Source organism: Phyllobates terribilis, unplaced genomic scaffold (assembly GCF_046119375.1).
Source record: "Phyllobates terribilis strain yellow unplaced genomic scaffold, ASM4611937v1 Scaffold_737__1_contigs__length_740118, whole genome shotgun sequence".
Classification (NCBI taxonomy): Eukaryota; Metazoa; Chordata; class Amphibia; order Anura; family Dendrobatidae; genus Phyllobates; species Phyllobates terribilis.
In genome coordinates this window covers 71,349-97,973 of record NW_027363497.1, presented here as the reverse complement: position 1 = coordinate 97,973, position 26,625 = coordinate 71,349, and the positions used below count along the sequence as shown (strand labels likewise).

At 45.7% G+C, this 26,625-nt stretch overlaps 19 non-coding genes and 1 pseudogene across 19 annotated transcripts; all 20 read left to right on the top strand.

Moving 5' to 3' along the window:
* The first annotated feature begins 942 nt into the window (after positions 1–942).
* Positions 943–1,133, top strand: LOC141238003 (U2 spliceosomal RNA). Its single transcript, XR_012303501.1, has one exon. It is a non-coding gene; the product is annotated as a U2 spliceosomal RNA (small nuclear RNA).
* A 1,120-nt stretch (positions 1,134–2,253) lies between these two features.
* LOC141238002 (U2 spliceosomal RNA) lies at positions 2,254–2,444 on the top strand. The gene has a single exon (XR_012303500.1). It is a non-coding gene; the product is annotated as a U2 spliceosomal RNA (small nuclear RNA).
* A 1,122-nt stretch (positions 2,445–3,566) lies between these two features.
* LOC141238001 (U2 spliceosomal RNA) lies at positions 3,567–3,757 on the top strand. The gene has a single exon (XR_012303499.1). It is a non-coding gene; the product is annotated as a U2 spliceosomal RNA (small nuclear RNA).
* Positions 3,758–4,875: 1,118 nt separating this feature from the next.
* LOC141238000 (U2 spliceosomal RNA) lies at positions 4,876–5,066 on the top strand. The gene has a single exon (XR_012303498.1). It is a non-coding gene; the product is annotated as a U2 spliceosomal RNA (small nuclear RNA).
* A 1,125-nt stretch (positions 5,067–6,191) lies between these two features.
* LOC141237998 (U2 spliceosomal RNA) lies at positions 6,192–6,382 on the top strand. The gene has a single exon (XR_012303497.1). It is a non-coding gene; the product is annotated as a U2 spliceosomal RNA (small nuclear RNA).
* A 1,119-nt stretch (positions 6,383–7,501) lies between these two features.
* LOC141237997 (U2 spliceosomal RNA) lies at positions 7,502–7,692 on the top strand. Its single transcript, XR_012303496.1, has one exon. It is a non-coding gene; the product is annotated as a U2 spliceosomal RNA (small nuclear RNA).
* Positions 7,693–8,819: 1,127 nt separating this feature from the next.
* LOC141238440 (U2 spliceosomal RNA) lies at positions 8,820–9,010 on the top strand. Its single transcript, XR_012303925.1, has one exon. It is a non-coding gene; the product is annotated as a U2 spliceosomal RNA (small nuclear RNA).
* A 1,122-nt stretch (positions 9,011–10,132) lies between these two features.
* Positions 10,133–10,323, top strand: LOC141237995 (U2 spliceosomal RNA). The gene has a single exon (XR_012303494.1). It is a non-coding gene; the product is annotated as a U2 spliceosomal RNA (small nuclear RNA).
* A 1,119-nt stretch (positions 10,324–11,442) lies between these two features.
* On the top strand, positions 11,443–11,633 carry LOC141237991 (U2 spliceosomal RNA). Its single transcript, XR_012303493.1, has one exon. It is a non-coding gene; the product is annotated as a U2 spliceosomal RNA (small nuclear RNA).
* Positions 11,634–12,745: 1,112 nt separating this feature from the next.
* LOC141237979 (U2 spliceosomal RNA) lies at positions 12,746–12,936 on the top strand. The gene has a single exon (XR_012303492.1). It is a non-coding gene; the product is annotated as a U2 spliceosomal RNA (small nuclear RNA).
* Positions 12,937–14,053: 1,117 nt separating this feature from the next.
* On the top strand, positions 14,054–14,244 carry LOC141237968 (U2 spliceosomal RNA). Its single transcript, XR_012303484.1, has one exon. It is a non-coding gene; the product is annotated as a U2 spliceosomal RNA (small nuclear RNA).
* Positions 14,245–15,365: 1,121 nt separating this feature from the next.
* Positions 15,366–15,556, top strand: LOC141237956 (U2 spliceosomal RNA). Its single transcript, XR_012303476.1, has one exon. It is a non-coding gene; the product is annotated as a U2 spliceosomal RNA (small nuclear RNA).
* Positions 15,557–16,674: 1,118 nt separating this feature from the next.
* LOC141238501 (U2 spliceosomal RNA) lies at positions 16,675–16,865 on the top strand. The gene has a single exon (XR_012303983.1). It is a non-coding gene; the product is annotated as a U2 spliceosomal RNA (small nuclear RNA).
* A 1,118-nt stretch (positions 16,866–17,983) lies between these two features.
* Positions 17,984–18,174, top strand: LOC141238489 (U2 spliceosomal RNA). Its single transcript, XR_012303972.1, has one exon. It is a non-coding gene; the product is annotated as a U2 spliceosomal RNA (small nuclear RNA).
* Positions 18,175–19,294: 1,120 nt separating this feature from the next.
* Positions 19,295–19,485, top strand: LOC141238478 (U2 spliceosomal RNA). Its single transcript, XR_012303961.1, has one exon. It is a non-coding gene; the product is annotated as a U2 spliceosomal RNA (small nuclear RNA).
* A 1,117-nt stretch (positions 19,486–20,602) lies between these two features.
* On the top strand, positions 20,603–20,793 carry LOC141238466 (U2 spliceosomal RNA). The gene has a single exon (XR_012303950.1). It is a non-coding gene; the product is annotated as a U2 spliceosomal RNA (small nuclear RNA).
* Positions 20,794–21,912: 1,119 nt separating this feature from the next.
* On the top strand, positions 21,913–22,004 carry LOC141237993 (U2 spliceosomal RNA; annotated as a pseudogene).
* A 790-nt stretch (positions 22,005–22,794) lies between these two features.
* Positions 22,795–22,977, top strand: LOC141237966 (U2 spliceosomal RNA). Its single transcript, XR_012303483.1, has one exon. It is a non-coding gene; the product is annotated as a U2 spliceosomal RNA (small nuclear RNA).
* A 1,120-nt stretch (positions 22,978–24,097) lies between these two features.
* On the top strand, positions 24,098–24,287 carry LOC141238505 (U2 spliceosomal RNA). The gene has a single exon (XR_012303987.1). It is a non-coding gene; the product is annotated as a U2 spliceosomal RNA (small nuclear RNA).
* Positions 24,288–25,406: 1,119 nt separating this feature from the next.
* Positions 25,407–25,597, top strand: LOC141237952 (U2 spliceosomal RNA). The gene has a single exon (XR_012303472.1). It is a non-coding gene; the product is annotated as a U2 spliceosomal RNA (small nuclear RNA).
* Positions 25,598–26,625: the final 1,028 nt, after the last annotated feature.

Sequence of the window (26,625 nt, the reverse complement as noted above, 5' to 3'; positions counted from 1 at the left end):
CTGTGCATTGCATTGCCATGTAATGTAATGCAATGCTATCTATCTAGCTCTCCCTCTATACTTCCTTTTGGATAAACAGACATATTAGGCAAGCATTTTGGAGCTTTCACCTAAATAACTACAGGTGGTGAGATAAGCTGCACAATATAATTGACCTTTCAGTATATTGTTGCACACACACCATCTATTTAGCAAATGCCCTTGTTATCAACAGCAGCCTTTTAAACTCACCTGAGCTAACAGGTATGTGAGCTGGTTACTCTGCTGCGCTTAAAATTTCTTTTTTGGTTTGCTACAATGCCTTTTCTGAAACGTTGTCTCCCTCTGCTGGAACACTGACTTCTTTCATTTAATGCCTGCAGACTATAAAAGAGAAACCAACCCAAAAAGTTTGGTTGATTAGTCTGTGGCATTCTTTTAAACTGTTGCTTATGGCGGTCTCTGTGAGCTTCTCAGTGACATTCAGCCATCCAGGTATCCCGCCTGCAGTAGACGGAATGTGGCAACGGAACGCTGGCTGCGCGTGTCATAATAGGCTCTGAGCCTTTATATACCTGCGCACAGCAGCAGCCACCTTCAGTCTGCTGCTGGACAGCCAGCAGCAGCAGCAGCAGCAGGAGAGGTAATTAATCAGCAACCCTCCTGCTAAGGGTAGACAGCTGCTCGTTCCACCCCCCCCCCCGCCTTAATTGGTTCTCCTCCCTTCCAACGGTGTTGAGGCGGGTGGGAACAGCCGGGGGTTGAGGGTACTGTGCTAAAAGAGGTGGAGTTATGCAGATCTAAAACGCGTGGATTGCAGCAGCAGCAAGCCGAAAAGTGCAGGCATGTGAGGGATCTAGAGGTTGACAGCATGTCTTCTTAACGGGAGTCCAGGTGGCCGTCTCCACAAATGGACTTTTCAGAATCCTTGGGTGGCACCGTAGTCGGAAACCAATTCTGGTTATCGCTTCTCGGCCTTTTGGCTAAGATCAAGTGTAGTATCTGTTCTTATCAGTTTAATATCTGATACGTCCCCTATCTGGGGACCATATATTAAATGGATTTTTAGAACAGGGAGATGGAAAAAGAGCTTGCTCTGTCCACTCCACGCATTGACCTGGTATTGCAGTATCTCCAGGACCGGTGCACCCCTTCTTTAATGCAGTTTCTAAAATCAGAAAGAATTGAATTCAATGCTTTTTGTTCATTTGGCTTGTTTGTCGGATTTTGGGATGGACTCTTTGGCTTTGCTTTTCTTCTCCTCATTGGATTTTTCATGTTAAAAGTTGCAGAAGCCAGATGACAAGCTCATTTTGGTTCAACTTCAGCAACTGTGCATTGCATTGCCATGTAATGTAATGCAATGCTATCTATCTAGCTCTCCCTCTATACTTCCTTTTGGATAAACAGACATATTAGGCAAGCATTTTGGAGCTTTCACCTAAATAACTACAGGTGGTGAGATAAGCTGCACAATATAATTGACCTTTCAGTATATTGTTGCACACACACCATCTATTTAGCAAATGCCCTTGTTATCAACAGCAGCCTTTTAAACTCACCTGAGCTAACAGGTATGTGAGCTGGTTACTCTGCTGCGCTTAAAATTTCTTTTTTGGTTTGCTACAATGCCTTTTCTGAAACGTTGTCTCCCTCTGCTGGAACACTGACTTCTTTCATTTAATGCCTGCAGACTATAAAAGAGAAACCAACCCAAAAAGTTTGGTTGATTAGTCTGTGGCATTCTTTTAAACTGTTGCTTATGGCGGTCTCTGTGAGCTTCTCAGTGACATTCAGCCATCCAGGTATCCCGCCTGCAGTAGACGGAATGTGGCAATGGAACGCTGGCTGCGCGTGTCATAATAGGCTCTGAGCCTTTATATACCTGCGCACAGCAGCAGCCACCTTCAGTCTGCTGCTGGACAGCCAGCAGCAGCAGCAGCAGCAGGAGAGGTAATTAATCAGCAACCCTCCTGCTAAGTGTAGACAGCTGCTCGTTCCACCCCCCCCCCCCGCCTTAATTGGTTCTCCTCCCTTCCAACGGTGTTGAGGCGGGTGGGAACAGCCGGGGGTTGAGGGTACTGTGCTAAAAGAGGTGGAGTTATGCAGATCTAAAACGCGTGGATTGCAGCAGCAGCAAGCCGAAAAGTGCAGGCATGTGAGGGATCTAGAGGTTGACAGCATGTCTTCTTAACGGGAGTCCAGGTGGCCATCTCCACAAATGGACTTTTCAGAATCCTTGGGTGGCACCGTAGTCGGAAACCAATTCTGGTTATCGCTTCTCGGCCTTTTGGCTAAGATCAAGTGTAGTATCTGTTCTTATCAGTTTAATATCTGATACGTCCCCTATCTGGGGACCATATATTAAATGGATTTTTAGAACAGGGAGATGGAAAAAGAGCTTGCTCTGTCCACTCCACGCATTGACCTGGTATTGCAGTATCTCCAGGACCGGTGCACCCCTTCTTTAATGCAGTTTCTAAAATCAGAAAGAATTGAATTCAATGCTTTTTGTTCATTTGGCTTGTTTGTCGGATTTTGGGATGGACTCTTTGGCTTTGATTTTCTTCTCCTCATTGGATTTTTCATGTTAAAAGTTGCAGAAGCCAGATGACAAGCTCATTTTGGTTCAACTTCAGCAACTGTGCATTGCATTGCCATGTAATGTAATGCAATGCTATCTATCTAGCTCTCCCTCTATACTTCCTTTTGGATAAACAGACATATTAGGCAAGCATTTTGGAGCTTTCACCTAAATAACTACAGGTGGTGAGATAAGCTGCACAATATAATTGACCTTTCAGTATATTGTTGCACACACACCATCTATTTAGCAAATGCCCTTGTTATCAACAGCAGCCTTTTAAACTCACCTGAGCTAACAGGTATGTGAGCTGGTTACTCTGCTGCGCTTAAAATTTCTTTTTTGGTTTGCTACAATGCCTTTTCTGAAACGTTGTCTCCCTCTGCTGGAACACTGACTTCTTTCATTTAATGCCTGCAGACTATAAAAGAGAAACCAACCCAAAAAGTTTGGTTGATTAGTCTGTGGCATTCTTTTAAACTGTTGCTTATGGCGGTCTCTGTGAGCTTCTCAGTGACATTCAGCCATCCAGGTATCCCGCCTGCAGTAGACGGAATGTGGCAACGGAACGCTGGCTGCGCGTGTCATAATAGGCTCTGAGCCTTTATATACCTGCGCACAGCAGCAGCCACCTTCAGTCTGCTGCTGGACAGCCAGCAGCAGCAGCAGCAGCAGGAGAGGTAATTAATCAGCAACCCTCCTGCTAAGGGTAGACAGCTGCTCGTTCCACCCCCCCCCCCCCCGCCTTAATTGGTTCTCCTCCCTTCCAACGGTGTTGAGGCGGGTGGGAACAGCCGGGGGTTGAGGGTACTGTGCTAAAAGAGGTGGAGTTATGCAGATCTAAAACGCGTGGATTGCAGCAGCAGCAAGCCGAAAAGTGCAGGCATGTGAGGGATCTAGAGGTTGACAGCATGTCTTCTTAACGGGAGTCCAGGTGGCCATCTCCACAAATGGACTTTTCAGAATCCTTGGGTGGCACCGTAGTCGGAAACCAATTCTGGTTATCGCTTCTCGGCCTTTTGGCTAAGATCAAGTGTAGTATCTGTTCTTATCAGTTTAATATCTGATACGTCCCCTATCTGGGGACCATATATTAAATGGATTTTTAGAACAGGGAGATGGAAAAAGAGCTTGCTCTGTCCACTCCACGCATTGACCTGGTATTGCAGTATCTCCAGGACCGGTGCACCCCTTCTTTAATGCAGTTTCTAAAATCAGAAAGAATTGAATTCAATGCTTTTTGTTCATTTGGCTTGTTTGTCGGATTTTGGGATGGACTCTTTGGCTTTGCTTTTCTTCTCCTCATTGGATTTTTCATGTTAAAAGTTGCAGAAGCCAGATGACAAGCTCATTTTGGTTCAACTTCAGCAACTGTGCATTGCATTGCCATGTAATGTAATGCAATGCTATCTATCTAGCTCTCCCTCTATACTTCCTTTTGGATAAACAGACATATTAGGCAAGCATTTTGGAGCTTTCACCTAAATAACTACAGGTGGTGAGATAAGCTGCACAATATAATTGACCTTTCAGTATATTGTTGCACACACACCATCTATTTAGCAAATGCCCTTGTTATCAACAGCAGCCTTTTAAACTCACCTGAGCTAACAGGTATGTGAGCTGGTTACTCTGCTGCGCTTAAAATTTCTTTTTTGGTTTGCTACAATGCCTTTTCTGAAACGTTGTCTCCCTCTGCTGGAACACTGACTTCTTTCATTTAATGCCTGCAGACTATAAAAGAGAAACCAACCCAAAAAGTTTGGTTGATTAGTCTGTGGCATTCTTTTAAACTGTTGCTTATGGCGGTCTCTGTGAGCTTCTCAGTGACATTCAGCCATCCAGGTATCCCGCCTGCAGTAGACGGAATGTGGCAACGGAACGCTGGCTGCGCGTGTCATAATAGGCTCTGAGCCTTTATATACCTGCGCACAGCAGCAGCCACCTTCAGTCTGCTGCTGGACAGCCAGCAGCAGCAGCAGCAGCAGGAGAGGTAATTAATCAGCAACCCTCCTGCTAAGGGTAGACAGCTGCTCGTTCCACCCCCCCCCCGCCTTAATTGGTTCTCCTCCCTTCCAACGGTGTTGAGGCGGGTGGGAACAGCCGGGGGTTGAGGGTACTGTGCTAAAAGAGGTGGAGTTATGCAGATCTAAAACGCGTGGATTGCAGCAGCAGCAAGCCGAAAAGTGCAGGCATGTGAGGGATCTAGAGGTTGACAGCATGTCTTCTTAACGGGAGTCCAGGTGGCCATCTCCACAAATGGACTTTTCAGAATCCTTGGGTGGCACCGTAGTCGGAAACCAATTCTGGTTATCGCTTCTCGGCCTTTTGGCTAAGATCAAGTGTAGTATCTGTTCTTATCAGTTTAATATCTGATACGTCCCCTATCTGGGGACCATATATTAAATGGATTTTTAGAACAGGGAGATGGAAAAAGAGCTTGCTCTGTCCACTCCACGCATTGACCTGGTATTGCAGTATCTCCAGGACCGGTGCACCCCTTCTTTAATGCAGTTTCTAAAATCAGAAAGAATTGAATTCAATGCTTTTTGTTCATTTGGCTTGTTTGTCGGATTTTGGGATGGACTCTTTGGCTTTGCTTTTCTTCTCCTCATTGGATTTTTCATGTTAAAAGTTGCAGAAGCCAGATGACAAGCTCATTTTGGTTCAACTTCAGCAACTGTGCATTGCATTGCCATGTAATGTAATGCAATGCTATCTATCTAGCTCTCCCTCTATACTTCCTTTTGGATAAACAGACATATTAGGCAAGCATTTTGGAGCTTTCACCTAAATAACTACAGGTGGTGAGATAAGCTGCACAATATAATTGACCTTTCAGTATATTGTTGCACACACACCATCTATTTAGCAAATGCCCTTGTTATCAACAGCAGCCTTTTAAACTCACCTGAGCTAACAGGTATGTGAGCTGGTTACTCTGCTGCGCTTAAAATTTCTTTTTTGGTTTGCTACAATGCCTTTTCTGAAACGTTGTCTCCCTCTGCTGGAACACTGACTTCTTTCATTTAATGCCTGCAGACTATAAAAGAGAAACCAACCCAAAAAGTTTGGTTGATTAGTCTGTGGCTTTCTTTTAAACTGTTGCTTATGGCGGTCTCTGTGAGCTTCTCAGTGACATTCAGCCATCCAGGTATCCCGCCTGCAGTAGACGGAATGTGGCAATGGAACGCTGGCTGCGCGTGTCATAATAGGCTCTGAGCCTTTATATACCTGCGCACAGCAGCAGCCACCTTCAGTCTGCTGCTGGACAGCCAGCAGCAGCAGCAGCAGCAGCAGGAGAGGTAATTAATCAGCAACCCTCCTGCTAAGGGTAGACAGCTGCTCGTTCCACCCCCCCCCCCCCCGCCTTAATTGGTTCTCCTCCCTTCCAACGGTGTTGAGGCGGGTGGGAACAGCCGGGGGTTGAGGGTACTGTGCTAAAAGAGGTGGAGTTATGCAGATCTAAAACGCGTGGATTGCAGCAGCACCAAGCCGAAAAGTGCAGGCATGTGAGGGATCTAGAGGTTGACAGCATGTCTTCTTAACGGGAGTCCAGGTGGCCATCTCCACAAATGGACTTTTCAGAATCCTTGGGTGGCACCGTAGTCGGAAACCAATTCTGGTTATCGCTTCTCGGCCTTTTGGCTAAGATCAAGTGTAGTATCTGTTCTTATCAGTTTAATATCTGATACGTCCCCTATCTGGGGACCATATATTAAATGGATTTTTAGAACAGGGAGATGGAAAAAGAGCTTGCTCTGTCCACTCCACGCATTGACCTGGTATTGCAGTATCTCCAGGACCGGTGCACCCCTTCTTTAATGCAGTTTCTAAAATCAGAAAGAATTGAATTCAATGCTTTTTGTTCATTTGGCTTGTTTGTCGGATTTTGGGATGGACTCTTTGGCTTTGCTTTTCTTCTCCTCATTGGATTTTTCATGTTAAAAGTTGCAGAAGCCAGATGACAAGCTCATTTTGGTTCAACTTCAGCAACTGTGCATTGCATTGCCATGTAATGTAATGCAATGCTATCTATCTAGCTCTCCCTCTATACTTCCTTTTGGATAAACAGACATATTAGGCAAGCATTTTGGAGCTTTCACCTAAATAACTACAGGTGGTGAGATAAGCTGCACAATATAATTGACCTTTCAGTATATTGTTGCACACACACCATCTATTTAGCAAATGCCCTTGTTATCAACAGCAGCCTTTTAAACTCACCTGAGCTAACAGGTATGTGAGCTGGTTACTCTGCTGCGCTTAAAATTTCTTTTTTGGTTTGCTACAATGCCTTTTCTGAAACGTTGTCTCCCTCTGCTGGAACACTGACTTCTTTCATTTAATGCCTGCAGACTATAAAAGAGAAACCAACCCAAAAAGTTTGGTTGATTAGTCTGTGGCATTCTTTTAAACTGTTGCTTATGGCGGTCTCTGTGAGCTTCTCAGTGACATTCAGCCATCCAGGTATCCCGCCTGCAGTAGACGGAATGTGGCAACGGAACGCTGGCTGCGCGTGTCATAATAGGCTCTGAGCCTTTATATACCTGCGCACAGCAGCAGCCACCTTCAGTCTGCTGCTGGACAGCCAGCAGCAGCAGCAGCAGCAGGAGAGGTAATTAATCAGCAACCCTCCTGCTAAGGGTAGACAGCTGCTCGTTCCACCCCCCCCCCCGCCTTAATTGGTTCTCCTCCCTTCCAACGGTGTTGAGGCGGGTGGGAACAGCCGGGGGTTGAGGGTACTGTGCTAAAAGAGGTGGAGTTATGCAGATCTAAAACGCGTGGATTGCAGCAGCAGCAAGCCGAAAAGTGCAGGCATGTGAGGGATCTAGAGGTTGACAGCATGTCTTCTTAACGGGAGTCCAGGTGGCCATCTCCACAAATGGACTTTTCAGAATCCTTGGGTGGCACCGTAGTCGGAAACCAATTCTGGTTATCGCTTCTCGGCCTTTTGGCTAAGATCAAGTGTAGTATCTGTTCTTATCAGTTTAATATCTGATACGTCCCCTATCTGGGGACCATATATTAAATGGATTTTTAGAACAGGGAGATGGAAAAAGAGCTTGCTCTGTCCACTCCACGCATTGACCTGGTATTGCAGTATCTCCAGGACCGGTGCACCCCTTCTTTAATGCAGTTTCTAAAATCAGAAAGAATTGAATTCAATGCTTTTTGTTCATTTGGCTTGTTTGTCGGATTTTGGGATGGACTCTTTGGCTTTGCTTTTCTTCTCCTCATTGGATTTTTCATGTTAAAAGTTGCAGAAGCCAGATGACAAGCTCATTTTGGTTCAACTTCAGCAACTGTGCATTGCATTGCCATGTAATGTAATGCAATGCTATCTATCTAGCTCTCCCTCTATACTTCCTTTTGGATAAACAGACATATTAGGCAAGCATTTTGGAGCTTTCACCTAAATAACTACAGGTGGTGAGATAAGCTGCACAATATAATTGACCTTTCAGTATATTGTTATATTGTTGCACACACACCATCTATTTAGCAAATGCCCTTGTTATCAACAGCAGCCTTTTAAACTCACCTGAGCTAACAGGTATGTGAGCTGGTTACTCTGCTGCGCTTAAAATTTCTTTTTTGGTTTGCTACAATGCCTTTTCTGAAACGTTGTCTCCCTCTGCTGGAACACTGACTTCTTTCATTTAATGCCTGCAGACTATAAAAGAGAAACCAACCCAAAAAGTTTGGTTGATTAGTCTGTGGCATTCTTTTAAACTGTTGCTTATGGCGGTCTCTGTGAGCTTCTCAGTGACATTCAGCCATCCAGGTATCCCGCCTGCAGTAGACGGAATGTGGCAATGGAACGCTGGCTGCGCGTGTCATAATAGGCTCTGAGCCTTTATATACCTGCGCACAGCAGCAGCCACCTTCAGTCTGCTGCTGGACAGCCAGCAGCAGCAGCAGCAGCAGGAGAGGTAATTAATCAGCAACCCTCCTGCTAAGGGTAGACAGCTGCTCGTTCCACCCCCCCCCCCGCCTTAATTGGTTCTCCTCCCTTCCAACGGTGTTGAGGCGGGTGGGAACAGCCGGGGGTTGAGGGTACTGTGCTAAAAGAGGTGGAGTTATGCAGATCTAAAATGCGTGGATTGCAGCAGCAGCAAGCCGAAAAGTGCAGGCATGTGAGGGATCTAGAGGTTGACAGCATGTCTTCTTAACGGGAGTCCAGGTGGCCATCTCCACAAATGGACTTTTCAGAATCCTTGGGTGGCACCGTAGTCGGAAACCAATTCTGGTTATCGCTTCTCGGCCTTTTGGCTAAGATCAAGTGTAGTATCTGTTCTTATCAGTTTAATATCTGATACGTCCCCTATCTGGGGACCATATATTAAATGGATTTTTAGAACAGGGAGATGGAAAAAGAGCTTGCTCTGTCCACTCCACACATTGACCTGGTATTGCAGTATCTCCAGGACCGGTGCACCCCTTCTTTAATGCAGTTTCTAAAATCAGAAAGAATTGAATTCAATGCTTTTTGTTCATTTGGCTTGTTTGTCGGATTTTGGGATGGACTCTTTGGCTTTGCTTTTCTTCTCCTCATTGGATTTTTCATGTTAAAAGTTGCAGAAGCCAGATGACAAGCTCATTTTGGTTCAACTTCAGCAACTGTGCATTGCATTGCCATGTAATGAAATGCAATGCTATCTATCTAGCTCTCCCTCTATACTTCCTTTTGGATAAACAGACATATTAGGCAAGCATTTTGGAGCTTTCACCTAAATAACTACAGGTGGTGAGATAAGCTGCACAATATAATTGACCTTTCAGTATATTGTTGCACACACACCATCTATTTAGCAAATGCCCTTGTTATCAACAGCAGCCTTTTAAACTCACCTGAGCTAACAGGTATGTGAGCTGGTTACTCTGCTGCGCTTAAAATTTCTTTTTTGGTTTGCTACAATGCCTTTTCTGAAACGTTGTCTCCCTCTGCTGGAACACTGACTTCTTTCATTTAATGCCTGCAGACTATAAAAGAGAAACCAACCCAAAAAGTTTGGTTGATTAGTCTGTGGCATTCTTTTAAACTGTTGCTTATGGCGGTCTCTGTGAGCTTCTCAGTGACATTCAGCCATCCAGGTATCCCGCCTGCAGTAGACGGAATGTGGCAATGGAACGCTGGCTGCGCGTGTCATAATAGGCTCTGAGCCTTTATATACCTGCGCACAGCAGCAGCCACCTTCAGTCTGCTGCTGGACAGCCAGCAGCAGCAGCAGCAGCAGGAGAGGTAATTAATCAGCAACCCTCCTGCTAAGGGTAGACAGCTGCTCGTTCCACCCCCCCCCCTCCCGCCTTAATTGGTTCTCCTCCCTTCCAACGGTGTTGAGGCGGGTGGGAACAGCCGGGGGTTGAGGGTACTGTGCTAAAAGAGGTGGAGTTATGCAGATCTAAAACGCGTGGATTGCAGCAGCAGCAAGCCGAAAAGTGCAGGCATGTGAGGGATCTAGAGGTTGACAGCATGTCTTCTTAACGGGAGTCCAGGTGGCCATCTCCACAAATGGACTTTTCAGAATCCTTGGGTGGCACCGTAGTCGGAAACCAATTCTGGTTATCGCTTCTCGGCCTTTTGGCTAAGATCAAGTGTAGTATCTGTTCTTATCAGTTTAATATCTGATACGTCCCCTATCTGGGGACCATATATTAAATGGATTTTTAGAACAGGGAGATGGAAAAAGAGCTTGCTCTGTCCACTCCACGCATTGACCTGGTATTGCAGTATCTCCAGGACCGGTGCACCCCTTCTTTAATGCAGTTTCTAAAATCAGAAAGAATTGAATTCAATGCTTTTTGTTCATTTGGCTTGTTTGTCGGATTTTGGGATGGACTCTTTGGCTTTGCTTTTCTTCTCCTCATTGGATTTTTCATGTTAAAAGTTGCAGAAGCCAGATGACAAGCTCATTTTGGTTCAACTTCAGCAACTGTGCATTGCATTGCCATGTAATGTAATGCAATGCTATCTATCTAGCTCTCCCTCTATACTTCCTTTTGGATAAACAGACATATTAGGCAAGCATTTTGGAGCTTTCACCTAAATAACTACAGGTGGTGAGATAAGCTGCACAATATAATTGACCTTTCAGTATATTGTTGCACACACACCATCTATTTAGCAAATGCCCTTGTTATCAACAGCAGCCTTTTAAACTCACCTGAGCTAACAGGTATGTGAGCTGGTTACTCTGCTGCGCTTAAAATTTCTTTTTTGGTTTGCTACAATGCCTTTTCTGAAACGTTGTCTCCCTCTGCTGGAACACTGACTTCTTTCATTTAATGCCTGCAGACTATAAAAGAGAAACCAACCCAAAAAGTTTGGTTGATTAGTCTGTGGCATTCTTTTAAACTGTTGCTTATGGCGGTCTCTGTGAGCTTCTCAGTGACATTCAGCCATCCAGGTATCCCGCCTGCAGTAGACGGAATGTGGCAATGGAACGCTGGCTGCGCGTGTCATAATAGGCTCTGAGCCTTTATATACCTGCGCACAGCAGCAGCCACCTTCAGTCTGCTGCTGGACAGCCAGCAGCAGCAGCAGCAGCAGGAGAGGTAATTAATCAGCAACCCTCCTGCTAAGGGTAGACAGCTGCTCGTTCCACCCCCCCCCCCGCCTTAATTGGTTCTCCTCCCTTCCAACGGTGTTGAGGCGGGTGGGAACAGCCGGGGGTTGAGGGTACTGTGCTAAAAGAGGTGGAGTTATGCAGATCTAAAACGCGTGGATTGCAGCAGCAGCAAGCCGAAAAGTGCAGGCATGTGAGGGATCTAGAGGTTGACAGCATGTCTTCTTAACGGGAGTCCAGGTGGCCATCTCCACAAATGGACTTTTCAGAATCCTTGGGTGGCACCGTAGTCGGAAACCAATTCTGGTTATCGCTTCTCGGCCTTTTGGCTAAGATCAAGTGTAGTATCTGTTCTTATCAGTTTAATATCTGATACGTCCCCTATCTGGGGACCATATATTAAATGGATTTTTAGAACAGGGAGATGGAAAAAGAGCTTGCTCTGTCCACTCCACGCATTGACCTGGTATTGCAGTATCTCCAGGACCGGTGCACCCCTTCTTTAATGCAGTTTCTAAAATCAGAAAGAATTGAATTCAATGCTTTTTGTTCATTTGGCTTGTTTGTCGGATTTTGGGATGGACTCTTTGGCTTTGCTTTTCTTCTCCTCATTGGATTTTTCATGTTAAAAGTTGCAGAAGCCAGATGACAAGCTCATTTTGGTTCAACTTCAGCAACTGTGCATTGCATTGCCATGTAATGTAATGCAATGCTATCTATCTAGCTCTCCCTCTATACTTCCTTTTGGATAAACAGACATATTAGGCAAGCATTTTGGAGCTTTCACCTAAATAACTACAGGTGGTGAGATAAGCTGCACAATATAATTGACCTTTCAGTATATTGTTGCACACACACCATCTATTTAGCAAATGCCCTTGTTATCAACAGCAGCCTTTTAAACTCACCTGAGCTAACAGGTATGTGAGCTGGTTACTCTGCTGCGCTTAAAATTTCTTTTTTGGTTTGCTACAATGCCTTTTCTGAAACGTTGTCTCCCTCTGCTGGAACACTGACTTCTTTCATTTAATGCCTGCAGACTATAAAAGAGAAACCAACCCAAAAAGTTTGGTTGATTAGTCTGTGGCATTCTTTTAAACTGTTGCTTATGGCGGTCTCTGTGAGCTTCTCAGTGACATTCAGCCATCCAGGTATCCCGCCTGCAGTAGACGGAATGTGGCAATGGAACGCTGGCTGCGCGTGTCATAATAGGCTCTGAGCCTTTATATACCTGCGCACAGCAGCAGCCACCTTCAGTCTGCTGCTGGACAGCCAGCAGCAGCAGCAGGAGAGGTAATTAATCAGCAACCCTCCTGCTAAGGGTAGACAGCTGCTCGTTCCACCCCCCCCCCGCCTTAATTGGTTCTCCTCCCTTCCAACGGTGTTGAGGCGGGTGGGAACAGCCGGGGGTTGAGGGTACTGTGCTAAAAGAGGTGGAGTTATGCAGATCTAAAACGCGTGGATTGCAGCAGCAGCAAGCCGAAAAGTGCAGGCATGTGAGGGATCTAGAGGTTGACAGCATGTCTTCTTAACGGGAGTCCAGGTGGCCATCTCCACAAATGGACTTTTCAGAATCCTTGGGTGGCACCGTAGTCGGAAACCAATTCTGGTTATCGCTTCTCGGCCTTTTGGCTAAGATCAAGTGTAGTATCTGTTCTTATCAGTTTAATATCTGATACGTCCCCTATCTGGGGACCATATATTAAATGGATTTTTAGAACAGGGAGATGGAAAAAGAGCTTGCTCTGTCCACTCCACGCATTGACCTGGTATTGCAGTATCTCCAGGACCGGTGCACCCCTTCTTTAATGCAGTTTCTAAAATCAGAAAGAATTGAATTCAATGCTTTTTGTTCATTTGGCTTGTTTGTCGGATTTTGGGATGGACTCTTTGGCTTTGCTTTTCTTCTCCTCATTGGATTTTTCATGTTAAAAGTTGCAGAAGCCAGATGACAAGCTCATTTTGGTTCAACTTCAGCAACTGTGCACTGCATTGCCATGTAATGTAATGCAATGCTATCTATCTAGCTCTCCCTCTATACTTCCTTTTGGATAAACAGACATATTAGGCAAGCATTTTGGAGCTTTCACCTAAATAACTACAGGTGGTGAGATAAGCTGCACAATATAATTGACCTTTCAGTATATTGTTGCACACACACCATCTATTTAGCAAATGCCCTTGTTATCAACAGCAGCCTTTTAAACTCACCTGAGCTAACAGGTATGTGAGCTGGTTACTCTGCTGCGCTTAAAATTTCTTTTTTGGTTTGCTACAATGCCTTTTCTGAAACGTTGTCTCCCTCTGCTGGAACACTGACTTCTTTCATTTAATGCCTGCAGACTATAAAAGAGAAACCAACCCAAAAAGTTTGGTTGATTAGTCTGTGGCATTCTTTTAAACTGTTGCTTATGGCGGTCTCTGTGAGCTTCTCAGTGACATTCAGCCATCCAGGTATCCCGCCTGCAGTAGACGGAATGTGGCAATGGAACGCTGGCTGCGCGTGTCATAATAGGCTCTGAGCCTTTATATACCTGCGCACAGCAGCAGCCACCTTCAGTCTGCTGCTGGACAGCCAGCAGCAGCAGCAGCAGGAGAGGTAATTAATCAGCAACCCTCCTGCTAAGGGTAGACAGCTGCTCGTTCCACCCCCCCCCCCCGCCTTAATTGGTTCTCCTCCCTTCCAACGGTGTTGAGGCGGGTGGGAACAGCCGGGGGTTGAGGGTACTGTGCTAAAAGAGGTGGAGTTATGCAGATCTAAAACGCGTGGATTGCAGCAGCAGCAAGCCGAAAAGTGCAGGCATGTGAGGGATCTAGAGGTTGACAGCATGTCTTCTTAACGGGAGTCCAGGTGGCCATCTCCACAAATGGACTTTTCAGAATCCTTGGGTGGCACCGTAGTCGGAAACCAATTCTGGTTATCGCTTCTCGGCCTTTTGGCTAAGATCAAGTGTAGTATCTGTTCTTATCAGTTTAATATCTGATACGTCCCCTATCTGGGGACCATATATTAAATGGATTTTTAGAACAGGGAGATGGAAAAAGAGCTTGCTCTGTCCACTCCACGCATTGACCTGGTATTGCAGTATCTCCAGGACCGGTGCACCCCTTCTTTAATGCAGTTTCTAAAATCAGAAAGAATTGAATTCAATGCTTTTTGTTCATTTGGCTTGTTTGTCGGATTTTGGGATGGACTCTTTGGCTTTGCTTTTCTTCTCCTCATTGGATTTTTCATGTTAAAAGTTGCAGAAGCCAGATGACAAGCTCATTTTGGTTCAACTTCAGCAACTGTGCATTGCATTGCCATGTAATGTAATGCAATGCTATCTATCTAGCTCTCCCTCTATACTTCCTTTTGGATAAACAGACATATTAGGCAAGCATTTTGGAGCTTTCACCTAAATAACTACAGGTGGTGAGATAAGCTGCACAATATAATTGACCTTTCAGTATATTGTTGCACACACACCATCTATTTAGCAAATGCCCTTGTTATCAACAGCAGCCTTTTAAACTCACCTGAGCTAACAGGTATGTGAGCTGGTTACTCTGCTGCGCTTAAAATTTCTTTTTTGGTTTGCTACAATGCCTTTTCTGAAACGTTGTCTCCCTCTGCTGGAACACTGATTTCTTTCATTTAATGCCTGCAGACTATAAAAGAGAAACCAACCCAAAAAGTTTGGTTGATTAGTCTGTGGCATTCTTTTAAACTGTTGCTTATGGCGGTCTCTGTGAGCTTCTCAGTGACATTCAGCCATCCAGGTATCCCGCCTGCAGTAGACGGAATGTGGCAATGGAACGCTGGCTGCGCGTGTCATAATAGGCTCTGAGCCTTTATATACCTGCGCACAGCAGCAACCACCTTCAGTCTGCTGCTGGACAGCCAGCAGCAGCAGCAGCAGCAGGAGAGGTAATTAATCAGCAACCCTCCTGCTAAGGGTAGACAGCTGCTCGTTCCACCCCCCCCCCCCCGCCTTAATTGGTTCTCCTCCCTTCCAACGGTGTTGAGGCGGGTGGGAACAGCCGGGGGTTGAGGGTACTGTGCTAAAAGAGGTGGAGTTATGCAGATCTAAAACGCGTGGATTGCAGCAGCAGCAAGCCGAAAAGTGCAGGCATGTGAGGGATCTAGAGGTTGACAGCATGTCTTCTTAACGGGAGTCCAGGTGGCCATCTTCACAAATGGACTTTTCAGAATCCTTGGGTGGCACCGCAGTCGGAAACCAATTCTGGTTATCGCTTCTCGGCCTTTTGGCTAAGATCAAGTGTAGTATCTGTTCTTATCAGTTTAATATCTGATACGTCCCCTATCTGGGGACCATATATTAAATGGATTTTTAGAACAGGGAGATGGAAAAAGAGCTTGCTCTGTCCACTCCACGCATTGACCTGGTATTGCAGTATCTCCAGGACCGGTGCACCCCTTCTTTAATGCAGTTTCTAAAATCAGAAAGAATTGAATTCAATGCTTTTTGTTCATTTGGCTTGTTTGTCGGATTTTGGGATGGACTCTTTGGCTTTGCTTTTCTTCTCCTCATTGGATTTTTCATGTTAAAAGTTGCAGAAGCCAGATGACAAGCTCATTTTGGTTCAACTTCAGCAACTGTGCATTGCATTGCCATGTAATGTAATGCAATGCTATCTATCTAGCTCTCCCTCTATACTTCCTTTTGGATAAACAGACATATTAGGCAAGCATTTTGGAGCTTTCACCTAAATAACTACAGGTGGTGAGATAAGCTGCACAATATAATTGACCTTTCAGTATATTGTTGCACACACACCATCTATTTAGCAAATGCCCTTGTTATCAACAGCAGCCTTTTAAACTCACCTGAGCTAACAGGTATGTGAGCTGGTTACTCTGCTGCGCTTAAAATTTCTTTTTTGGTTTGCTACAATGCCTTTTCTGAAACGTTGTCTCCCTCTGCTGGAACACTGACTTCTTTCATTTAATGCCTGCAGACTATAAAAGAGAAACCAACCCAAAAAGTTTGGTTGATTAGTCTGTGGCATTCTTTTAAACTGTTGCTTATGGCGGTCTCTGTGAGCTTCTCAGTGACATTCAGCCATCCAGGTATCCCGCCTGCAGTAGACGGAATGTGGCAATGGAACGCTGGCTGCGCGTGTCATAATAGGCTCTGAGCCTTTATATACCTGCGCACAGCAGCAGCCACCTTCAGTCTGCTGCTGGACAGCCAGCAGCAGCAGCAGCAGCAGGAGAGGTAATTAATTAGCAACCCTCCTGCTAAGGGTAGACAGCTGCTCGTTCCACCCCCCCCCCGCCTTAATTGGTTCTCCTCCCTTCCAACGGTGTTGAGGCGGGTGGGAACAGCCGGGGGTTGAGGGTACTGTGCTAAAAGAGGTGGAGTTATGCAGATCTAAATCGCGTGGATTGCAGCAGCAGCAAGCCGAAAAGTGCAGGCATGTGAGGGATCTAGAGGTTGACAGCATGTCTTCTTAACGGGAGTCCAGGTGGCCATCTCCACAAATGGACTTTTCAGAATCCTTCGGTGGCACCGTAGTCGGAAACCAATTCTGGTTATCGCTTCTCGGCCTTTTGGCTAAGATCAAGTGTAGTATCTGTTCTTATCAGTTTAATATCTGATACGTCCCCTATCTGGGGACCATATATTAAATGGATTTTTAGAACAGGGAGATGGAAAAAGAGCTTGCTCTGTCCACTCCACGCATTGACCTGGTATTGCAGTATCTCCAGGACCGGTGCACCCCTTCTTTAATGCAGTTTCTAAAATCAGAAAGAATTGAATTCAATGCTTTTTGTTCATTTGGCTTGTTTGTCGGATCTTGGGATGGACTCTTTGGCTTTGCTTTTCTTCTCCTCATTGGATTTTTCATGTTAAAAGTTGCAGAAGCCAGATGACAAGCTCATTTTGGTTCAACTTCAGCAACTGTGCATTGCATTGCCATGTAATGTAATGCAATGCTATCTATCTAGCTCTCCCTCTATACTTCCTTTTGGATAAACAGACATATTAGGCAAGCATTTTGGAGCTTTCACCTAAATAACTACAGGTGGTGAGATAAGCTGCACAATATAATTGACCTTTCAGTATATTGTTGCACACACACCATCTATTTAGCAAATGCCCTTGTTATCAACAGCAGCCTTTTCAACTCACCTGAGCTAACAGGTATGTGAGCTGGTTACTCTGCTGCGCTTAAAATTTCTTTTTTGGTTTGCTACAATGCCTTTTCTGAAACGTTGTCTCCCTCTGCTGGAACACTGACTTCTTTCATTTAATGCCTGCAGACTATAAAAGAGAAACCAACCCAAAAAGTTTGGTTGATTAGTCTGTGGCATTCTTTTAAACTGTTGCTTATGGCGGTCTCTGTGAGCTTCTCAGTGACATTCAGCCATCCAGGTATCCCGCCTGCAGTAGACGGAATGTGGCAATGGAACGCTGGCTGCGCGTGTCATAATAGGCTCTGAGCCTTTATATACCTGCGCACAGCAGCAGCCACCTTCAGTCTGCTGCTGGACAGCCAGCAGCAGCAGCAGCAGCAGGAGAGGTAATTAATCAGCAACCCTCCTGCTAAGGGTAGACAGCTGCTCGTTCCACCCCCCCCCCGCCTTAATTGGTTCTCCTCCCTTCCAACGGTGTTGAGGCGGGTGGGAACAGCCGGGGGTTGAGGGTACTGTGCTAAAAGAGGTGGAGTTATGCAGATCTAAAACGCGTGGATTGCAGCAGCAGCAAGCCGAAAAGTGCAGGCATGTGAGGGATCTAGAGGTTGACAGCATGTCTTCTTAACGGGAGTCCAGGTGGCCATCTCCACAAATGGACTTTTCAGAATCCTTGGGTGGCACCGTAGTCGGAAACCAATTCTGGTTATCGCTTCTCGGCCTTTTGGCTAAGATCAAGTGTAGTATCTGTTCTTATCAGTTTAATATCTGATACGTCCCCTATCTGGGGACCATATATTAAATGGATTTTTAGAACAGGGAGATGGAAAAAGAGCTTGCTCTGTCCACTCCACGCATTGACCTGGTATTGCAGTATCTCCAGGACCGGTGCACCCCTTCTTTAATGCAGTTTCTAAAATCAGAAAGAATTGAATTCAATGCTTTTTGTTCATTTGGCTTGTTTGTCAGATTTTGGGATGGACTCTTTGGCTTTGCTTTTCTTCTCCTCATTGGATTTTTCATGTTAAAAGTTGCAGAAGCCAGATGACAAGCTCATTTTGGTTCAACTTCAGCAACTGTGCATTGCATTGCCATGTAATGTAATGCAATGCTATCTATCTAGCTCTCCCTCTATACTTCCTTTTGGATAAACAGACATATTAGGCAAGCATTTTGGAGCTTTCACCTAAATAACTACAGGTGGTGAGATAAGCTGCACAATATAATTGACCTTTCAGTATATTGTTGCACACACACCATCTATTTAGCAAATGCCCTTGTTATCAACAGCAGCCTTTTAAACTCACCTGAGCTAACAGGTATGTGAGCTGGTTACTCTGCTGCGCTTAAAATTTCTTTTTTGGTTTGCTACAATGCCTTTTCTGAAACGTTGTCTCCCTCTGCTGGAACACTGACTTCTTTCATTTAATGCCTGCAGACTATAAAAGAGAAACCAACCCAAAAAGTTTGGTTGATTAGTCTGTGGCATTCTTTTAAACTGTTGCTTATGGCGGTCTCTGTGAGCTTCTCAGTGACATTCAGCCATCCAGGTATCCCGCCTGCAGTAGACGGAATGTGGCAATGGAACGCTGGCTGCGCGTGTCATAATAGGCTCTGAGCCTTTATATACCTGCGCACAGCAGCAGCCACCTTCAGTCTGCTGCTGGACAGCCAGCAGCAGCAGCAGCAGCAGGAGAGGTAATTAATCAGCAACCCTCCTGCTAAGGGTAGACAGCTGCTCGTTCCACCCCCCCCCCCCGCCTTAATTGGTTCTCCTCCCTTCCAACGGTGTTGAGGCGGGTGGGAACAGCCGGGGGTTGAGGGTACTGTGCTAAAAGAGGTGGAGTTATGCAGATCTAAAACGCGTGGATTGCAGCAGCAGCAAGCCGAAAAGTGCAGGCATGTGAGGGATCTAGAGGTTGACAGCATGTCTTCTTAACGGGAGTCCAGGTGGCCATCTCCACAAATGGACTTTTCAGAATCCTTGGGTGGCACCGTAGTCGGAAACCAATTCTGGTTATCGCTTCTCGGCCTTTTGGCTAAGATCAAGTGTAGTATCTGTTCTTATCAGTTTAATATCTGATACGTCCCCTATCTGGGGACCATATATTAAATGGATTTTTAGAACAGGGAGATGGAAAAAGAGCTTGCTCTGTCCACTCCACGCATTGACCTGGTATTGCAGTATCTCCAGGACCGGTGCACCCCTTCTTTAATGCAGTTTCTAAAATCAGAAAGAATTGAATTCAATGCTTTTTGTTCATTTGGCTTGTTTGTCGGATTTTGGGATGGACTCTTTGGCTTTGCTTTTCTTCTCCTCATTGGATTTTTCATGTTAAAAGTTGCAGAAGCCAGGTGACAAGCTCATTTTGGTTCAACTTCAGCAACTGTGCATTGCATTGCCATGTAATGTAATGCAATGCTATCTATCTAGCTCTCCCTCTATACTTCCTTTTGGATAAACAGACATATTAGGCAAGCATTTTGGAGCTTTCACCTAAATAACTACAGGTGGTGAGATAAGCTGCACAATATAATTGACCTTTCAGTATATTGTTGCACACACACCATCTATTTAGCAAATGCCCTTGTTATCAACAGCAGCCTTTTAAACTCACCTGAGCTAACAGGTATGTGAGCTGGTTACTCTGCTGCGCTTAAAATTTCTTTTTTGGTTTGCTACAATGCCTTTTCTGAAACGTTGTCTCCCTCTGCTGGAACACTGACTTCTTTCATTTAATGCCTGCAGACTATAAAAGAGAAACCAACCCAAAAAGTTTGGTTGATTAGTCTGTGGCATTCTTTTAAACTGTTGCTTATGGCGGTCTCTGTGAGCTTCTCAGTGACATTCAGCCATCCAGGTATCCCGCCTGCAGTAGACGGAATGTGGCAATGGAACGCTGGCTGCGCGTGTCATAATAGGCTCTGAGCCTTTATATACCTGCGCACAGCAGCAGCCACCTTCAGTCTGCTGCTGGACAGCCAGCAGCAGCAGCAGCAGCAGGAGAGGTAATTAATCAGCAACCCTCCTGCTAAGGGTAGACAGCTGCTCGTTCCACCCCCCCCCGCCTTAATTGGTTCTCCTCCCTTCCAACGGTGTTGAGGCGGGTGGGAACAGCCGGGGGTTGAGGGTACTGTGCTAAAAGAGGTGGAGTTATGCAGATCTAAAACGCGTGGATTGCAGCAGCAGCAAGCCGAAAAGTGCAGGCATGTGAGGGATCTAGAGGTTGACAGCATGTCTTCTTAACGGGAGTCCAGGTGGCCATCTCCACAAATGGACTTTTCAGAATCCTTGGGTGGCACCGTAGTCGGAAACCAATTCTGGTTATCGCTTCTCGGCCTTTTGGCTAAGATCAAGTGTAGTATCTGTTCTTATCAGTTTAATATCTGATACGTCCCCTATCTGGGGACCATATATTAAATGGATTTTTAGAACAGGGAGATGGAAAAAGAGCTTGCTCTGTCCACTCCACGCATTGACCTGGTATTGCAGTATCTCCAGGACCGGTGCACCCCTTCTTTAATGCAGTTTCTAAAATCAGAAAGAATTGAATTCAATGCTTTTTGTTCATTTGGCTTGTTTGTCGGATTTTGGGATGGACTCTTTGGCTTTGCTTTTCTTCTCCTCATTGGATTTTTCATGTTAAAAGTTGCAGAAGCCAGATGACAAGCTCATTTTGGTTCAACTTCAGCAACTGTGCATTGCATTGCCATGTAATGTAATGCAATGCTATCTATCTAGCTCTCCCTCTATACTTCCTTTTGGATAAACAGACATATTAGGCAAGCATTTTGGAGCTTTCACCTAAATAACTACAGGTGGTGAGATAAGCTGCACAATATAATTGACCTTTCAGTATATTGTTGCACACACACCATCTATTTAGCAAATGCCCTTGTTATCAACAGCAGCCTTTTAAACTCACCTGAGCTAACAGGTATGTGAGCTGGTTACTCTGCTGCGCTTAAAATTTCTTTTTTGGTTTGCTACAATGCCTTTTCTGAAACGTTGTCTCCCTCTGCTGGAACACTGACTTCTTTCATTTAATGCCTGCAGACTATAAAAGAGAAACCAACCCAAAAAGTTTGGTTGATTAGTCTGTGGCATTCTTTTAAACTGTTGCTTATGGCGGTCTCTGTGAGCTTCTCAGTGACATTCAGCCATCCAGGTATCCCGCCTGCAGTAGACGGAATGTGGCAATGGAACGCTGGCTGCGCGTGTCATAATAGGCTCTGAGCCTTTATATACCTGCGCACAGCAGCAGCCACCTTCAGTCTGCTGCTGGACAGCCAGCAGCAGCAGCAGCAGCAGGAGAGGTAATTAATCAGCAACCCTCCTGCTAAGGGTAGACAGCTGCTCGTTCCACCCCCCCCCCCGCCTTAATTGGTTCTCCTCCCTTCCAACGGTGTTGAGGCGGGTGGGAACAGCCGGGGGTTGAGGGTACTGTGCTAAAAGAGGTGGAGTTATGCAGATCTAAAACGCGTGGATTGCAGCAGCAGCAAGCCGAAAAGTGCAGGCATGTGAGGGATCTAGAGGTTGACAGCATGTCTTCTTAACGGGAGTCCAGGTGGCCATCTCCACAAATGGACTTTTCAGAATCCTTGGGTGGCACCGTAGTCGGAAACCAATTCTGGTTATCGCTTCTCGGCCTTTTGGCTAAGATCAAGTGTAGTATCTTTCGAAAAGGCGGTTTTGGATGTTGGCCGCCCTAGTAGATTGATACATTATGCACACTGGGGTTTAGGCTCTTGTTAGTATGCCAGGTGGCTAATATAGTCATCTGGTGGAAAGCATGGCCCCCCAGGATCGACGCCATTGGGCCGGGGAAGATCGAAAGCCCGAAGTGTGAAGTGCCCCAGGAGTGGTGACCCTGGGGTGCCTTAACTCACTGGGATTGGGAACCCCACTTGAGTTTATGGCACATTTGCACAAGCACTTCAAATTTTCTTTCTTCGCACACACCCTTATTCCGGGCCTTCTGGCCTTAGGATGGGGAATTTTTCAATTCCCGGTCGAAGGTCCGGGCAGTATTATACTGTGAAACCTTCACTATTTATTTAATTTCTTTGTCACTGTGTGTCCACTTATTCACGTGTGTCACGTCCTACTAGGACTTTGTCGGGATGCGGTTCCCTTACGGGTTCCTCTCTTGGCAGGTCTAGGGGGGGAGTGTGTGGCCATCAGGTTCCGCTCCCCCCTGAACCCCCCCTGGCTCTCCTCTTTTGGGAGGAGAGCTTTGTTGGCTCCCCTCTTCCGGGAGGGGAGCACAGTCTTTGGCTCCCAGTGCCTTGCTCGGGTGAGAACTCGGGCAGGTGCTGGGGGTAAGATTGGGTCGCCTCTGGCTTCGGCTGGAGGTGGCTTTTTGTCCCTGTTCCTCGCTGTGGCCTTTTGGCTCGGAGGGACGGGGAATGGTTTGGGGGACCCTTCTCCTTTTGGAGAGGGTTTCAAGAAGACCAGCATCCTAGTGCACTTTTTTTGTGGCACTTGTCACTTTTTTAAGCGCACTCGGGTTTTGTACACGAATTCGGGCTTTCGATAAAAAAAAAAATCTGTTCTTATAAGTTTAATATCTGATACGTCCCCTATCTGGGGACCATATATTAAATGGATTTTTAGAACAGGGAGATGGAAAAAGAGCTTGCTCTGTCCACTCCACGCATTGACCTGGTATTGCAGTATCTCCAGGACCGGTGCACCCCTTCTTTAATGCAGTTTCTAAAATCAGAAAGAATTGAATTCAATGCTTTTTGTTCATTTGGCTTGTTTGTCGGATTTTGGGATGGACTCTTTGGCTTTGCTTTTCTTCTCCTCATTGGATTTTTCATGTTAAAAGTTGCAGAAGCCAGATGACAAGCTCATTTTGGTTCAACTTCAGCAACTGTGCATTGCATTGCCATGTAATGTAATGCAATGCTATCTATCTAGCTCTCCCTCTATACTTCCTTTTGGATAAACAGACATATTAGGCAAGCATTTTGGAGCTTTCACCTAAATAACTACAGGTGGTGAGATAAGCTGCACAATATAATTGACCTTTCAGTATATTGTTGCACACACACCATCTATTTAGCAAATGCCCTTGTTATCAACAGCAGCCTTTTAAACTCACCTGAGCTAACAGGTATGGGAGCTGGTTACTCTGCTGCGCTTAAAATTTTTTTTTTGGTTTGCTACAATGCCTTTTCTGAAACGTTGTCTCCCTCTGCTGGAACACTGACTTCTTTCATTTAATGCCTGCAGACTATAAAAGAGAAACCAACCCAAAAAGTTTGGTTGATTAGTCTGTGGCATTCTTTTAAACTGTTGCTTATGGCGGTCTCTGTGAGCTTCTCAGTGACATTCAGCCATCCAGGTATCCCGCCTGCAGTAGACGGAATGTGGCAATGGAACGCTGGCTGCGCGTGTCATAATAGGCTCTGAGCCTTTATATACCTGCGCACAGCAGCAGCCACCTTCAGTCTGCTGCTGGACAGCCAGCAGCAGCAGCAGCAGCAGGAGAGGTAATTAATCAGCAACCCTCCTGCTAAGGGTAGACAGCTGCTCGTTCCACCCCCCCCCCCCGCCTTAATTGGTTCTCCTCCCTTCCAACGGTGTTGAGGCGGGTGGGAACAGCCGGGGGTTGAGGGTACTGTGCTAAAAGAGGTGGAGTTATGCAGATCTAAAACGCGTGGATTGCAGCAGCAGCAAGCCGAAAAGTGCAGGCATGTGAGGGATCTAGAGGTTGACAGCATGTCTTCTTAACGGGAGTCCAGGTGGCCATCTCCACAAATGGACTTTTCAGAATCCTTGGGTGGCACCGTAGTTGGAAACCAATTCTGGTTATCGCTTCTCGGCCTTTTGGCTAAGATCAAGTGTAGTATCTGTTCTTATCAGTTTAATATCTGATACGTCCCCTATCTGGGTCCATATATTAAATGGATTTTTAGAACAGGGAGATGGAAAAAGAGCTTGCTCTGTCCACTCCACGCATTGACCTGGTATTGCAGTATCTCCAGGACCGGTGCACCCCTTCTTTAATGCAGTTTCTAAAATCAGAAAGAATTGAGTTCAATGCTTTTTGTTCATTTGGCTTGTTTGTCGGATTTTGGGATGGACTCTTTGGCTTTGCTTTTCTTCTCCTCATTGGATTTTTCATGTTAAAAGTTGCAGAAGCCAGATGACAAGCTCATTTTGGTTCAACTTCAGCAACTGTGCATTGCATTGCCATGTAATGTAATGCAATGCTATCTATCTAGCTCTCCCTCTATACTTCCTTTTGGATAAACAGACATATTAGGCAAGCATTTTGGAGCTTTCACCTAAATAACTACAGGTGGTGAGATAAGCTGCACAATATAATTGACCTTTCAGTATATTGTTGCACACACACCATCTATTTAGCAAATGCCCTTGTTATCAACAGCAGCCTTTTAAACTCACCTGAGCTAACAGGTATGTGAGCTGGTTACTCTGCTGCGCTTAAAATTTCTTTTTTGGTTTGCTACAATGCCTTTTCTGAAACGTTGTCTCCCTCTGCTGGAACACTGACTTCTTTCATTTAATGCCTGCAGACTATAAAAGAGAAACCAACCCAAAAAGTTTGGTTGATTAGTCTGTGGCATTCTTTTAAACTGTTGCTTATGGCGGTCTCTGTGAGCTTCTCAGTGACATTCAGCCATCCAGGTATCCCGCCTGCAGTAGACGGAATGTGGCAATGGAACGCTGGCTGCGCGTGTCATAATAGGCTCTGAGCCTTTATATACCTGCGCACAGCAGCAGCCACCTTCAGTCTGCTGCTGGACAGCCAGCAGCAGCAGCAGCAGCAGGAGAGGTAATTAATCAGCAACCCTCCTGCTAAGGGTAGACAGCTGCTCGTTCCACCCCCCCCCCCGCCTTAATTGGTTCTCCTCCCTTCCAACGGTGTTGAGGCGGGTGGGAACAGCCGGGGGTTGAGGGTACTGTGCTAAAAGAGGTGGAGTTATGCAGATCTAAAACGCGTGGATTGCAGCAGCAGCAAGCCGAAAAGTGCAGGCATGTGAGGGATCTAGAGGTTGACAGCATGTCTTCTTAACGGGAGTCCAGGTGGCCATCTCCACAAATGGACTTTTCAGAATCCTTGGGTGGCACCGTAGTCGGAAACCAATTCTGGTTATCGCTTCTCGGCCTTTTGGCTAAGATCAAGTGTAGTATCTGTTCTTATCAGTTTAATATCTGATACGTCCCCTATCTGGGGACCATATATTAAATGGATTTTTAGAACAGTGAGATGGAAAAAGAGCTTACTCTGTCCACTCCACGCATTGACCTGGTATTGCAGTATCTCCAGGACCGGTGCACCCCTTCTTTAATGCAGTTTCTAAAATCAGAAAGAATTGAATTCAATGCTTTTTGTTCATTTGGCTTGTTTGTCGGATTTTGGGATGGACTCTTTGGCTTTGCTTTTCTTCTCCTCATTGGATTTTTCATGTTAAAAGTTGCAGAAGCCAGATGACAAGCTCATTTTGGTTCAACTTCAGCAACTGTGCATTGCATTGCCATGTAATGTAATGCAATGCTATCTATCTAGCTCTCCCTCTATACTTCCTTTTGGATAAACAGACATATTAGGCAAGCATTTTGGAGCTTTCACCTAAATAACTACAGGTGGTGAGATAAGCTGCACAATATAATTGACCTTTCAGTATATTGTTGCACACACACCATCTATTTAGCAAATGCCCTTGTTATCAACAGCAGCCTTTTAAACTCACCTGAGCTAACAGGTATGTGAGCTGGTTACTCTGCTGCGCTTAAAATTTCTTTTTTGGTTTGCTACAATGCCTTTTCTGAAACGTTGTCTCCCTCTGCTGGAACACTGACTTCTTTCATTTAATGCCTGCAGACTATAAAAGAGAAACCAACCCAAAAAGTTTGGTTGATTAGTCTGTGGCATTCTTTTAAACTGTTGCTTATGGCGGTCTCTGTGAGCTTCTCAGTGACATTCAGCCATCCAGGTATCCCGCCTGCAGTAGACGGAATGTGGCAATGGAACGCTGGCTGCGCATGTCATAATAGGCTCTGAGCCTTTATATACCTGCGCACAGCAGCAGCCACCTTCAGTCTGCTGCTGGACAGCCAGCAGCAGCAGCAGCAGCAGGAGAGGTAATTAATCAGCAACCCTCCTGCTAAGGGTAGACAGCTGCTCGTTCCACCCCCACCCCCCCGCCTTAATTGGTTCTCCTCCCTTCCAACGGTGTTGAGGCGGGTGGGAACAGCCGGGGGTTGAGGGTACTGTGCTAAAAGAGGTGGAGTTATGCAGATCTAAAACGCGTGGATTGCAGCAGCAGCAAGCCGAAAAGTGCAGGCATGTGAGGGATCTAGAGGTTGACAG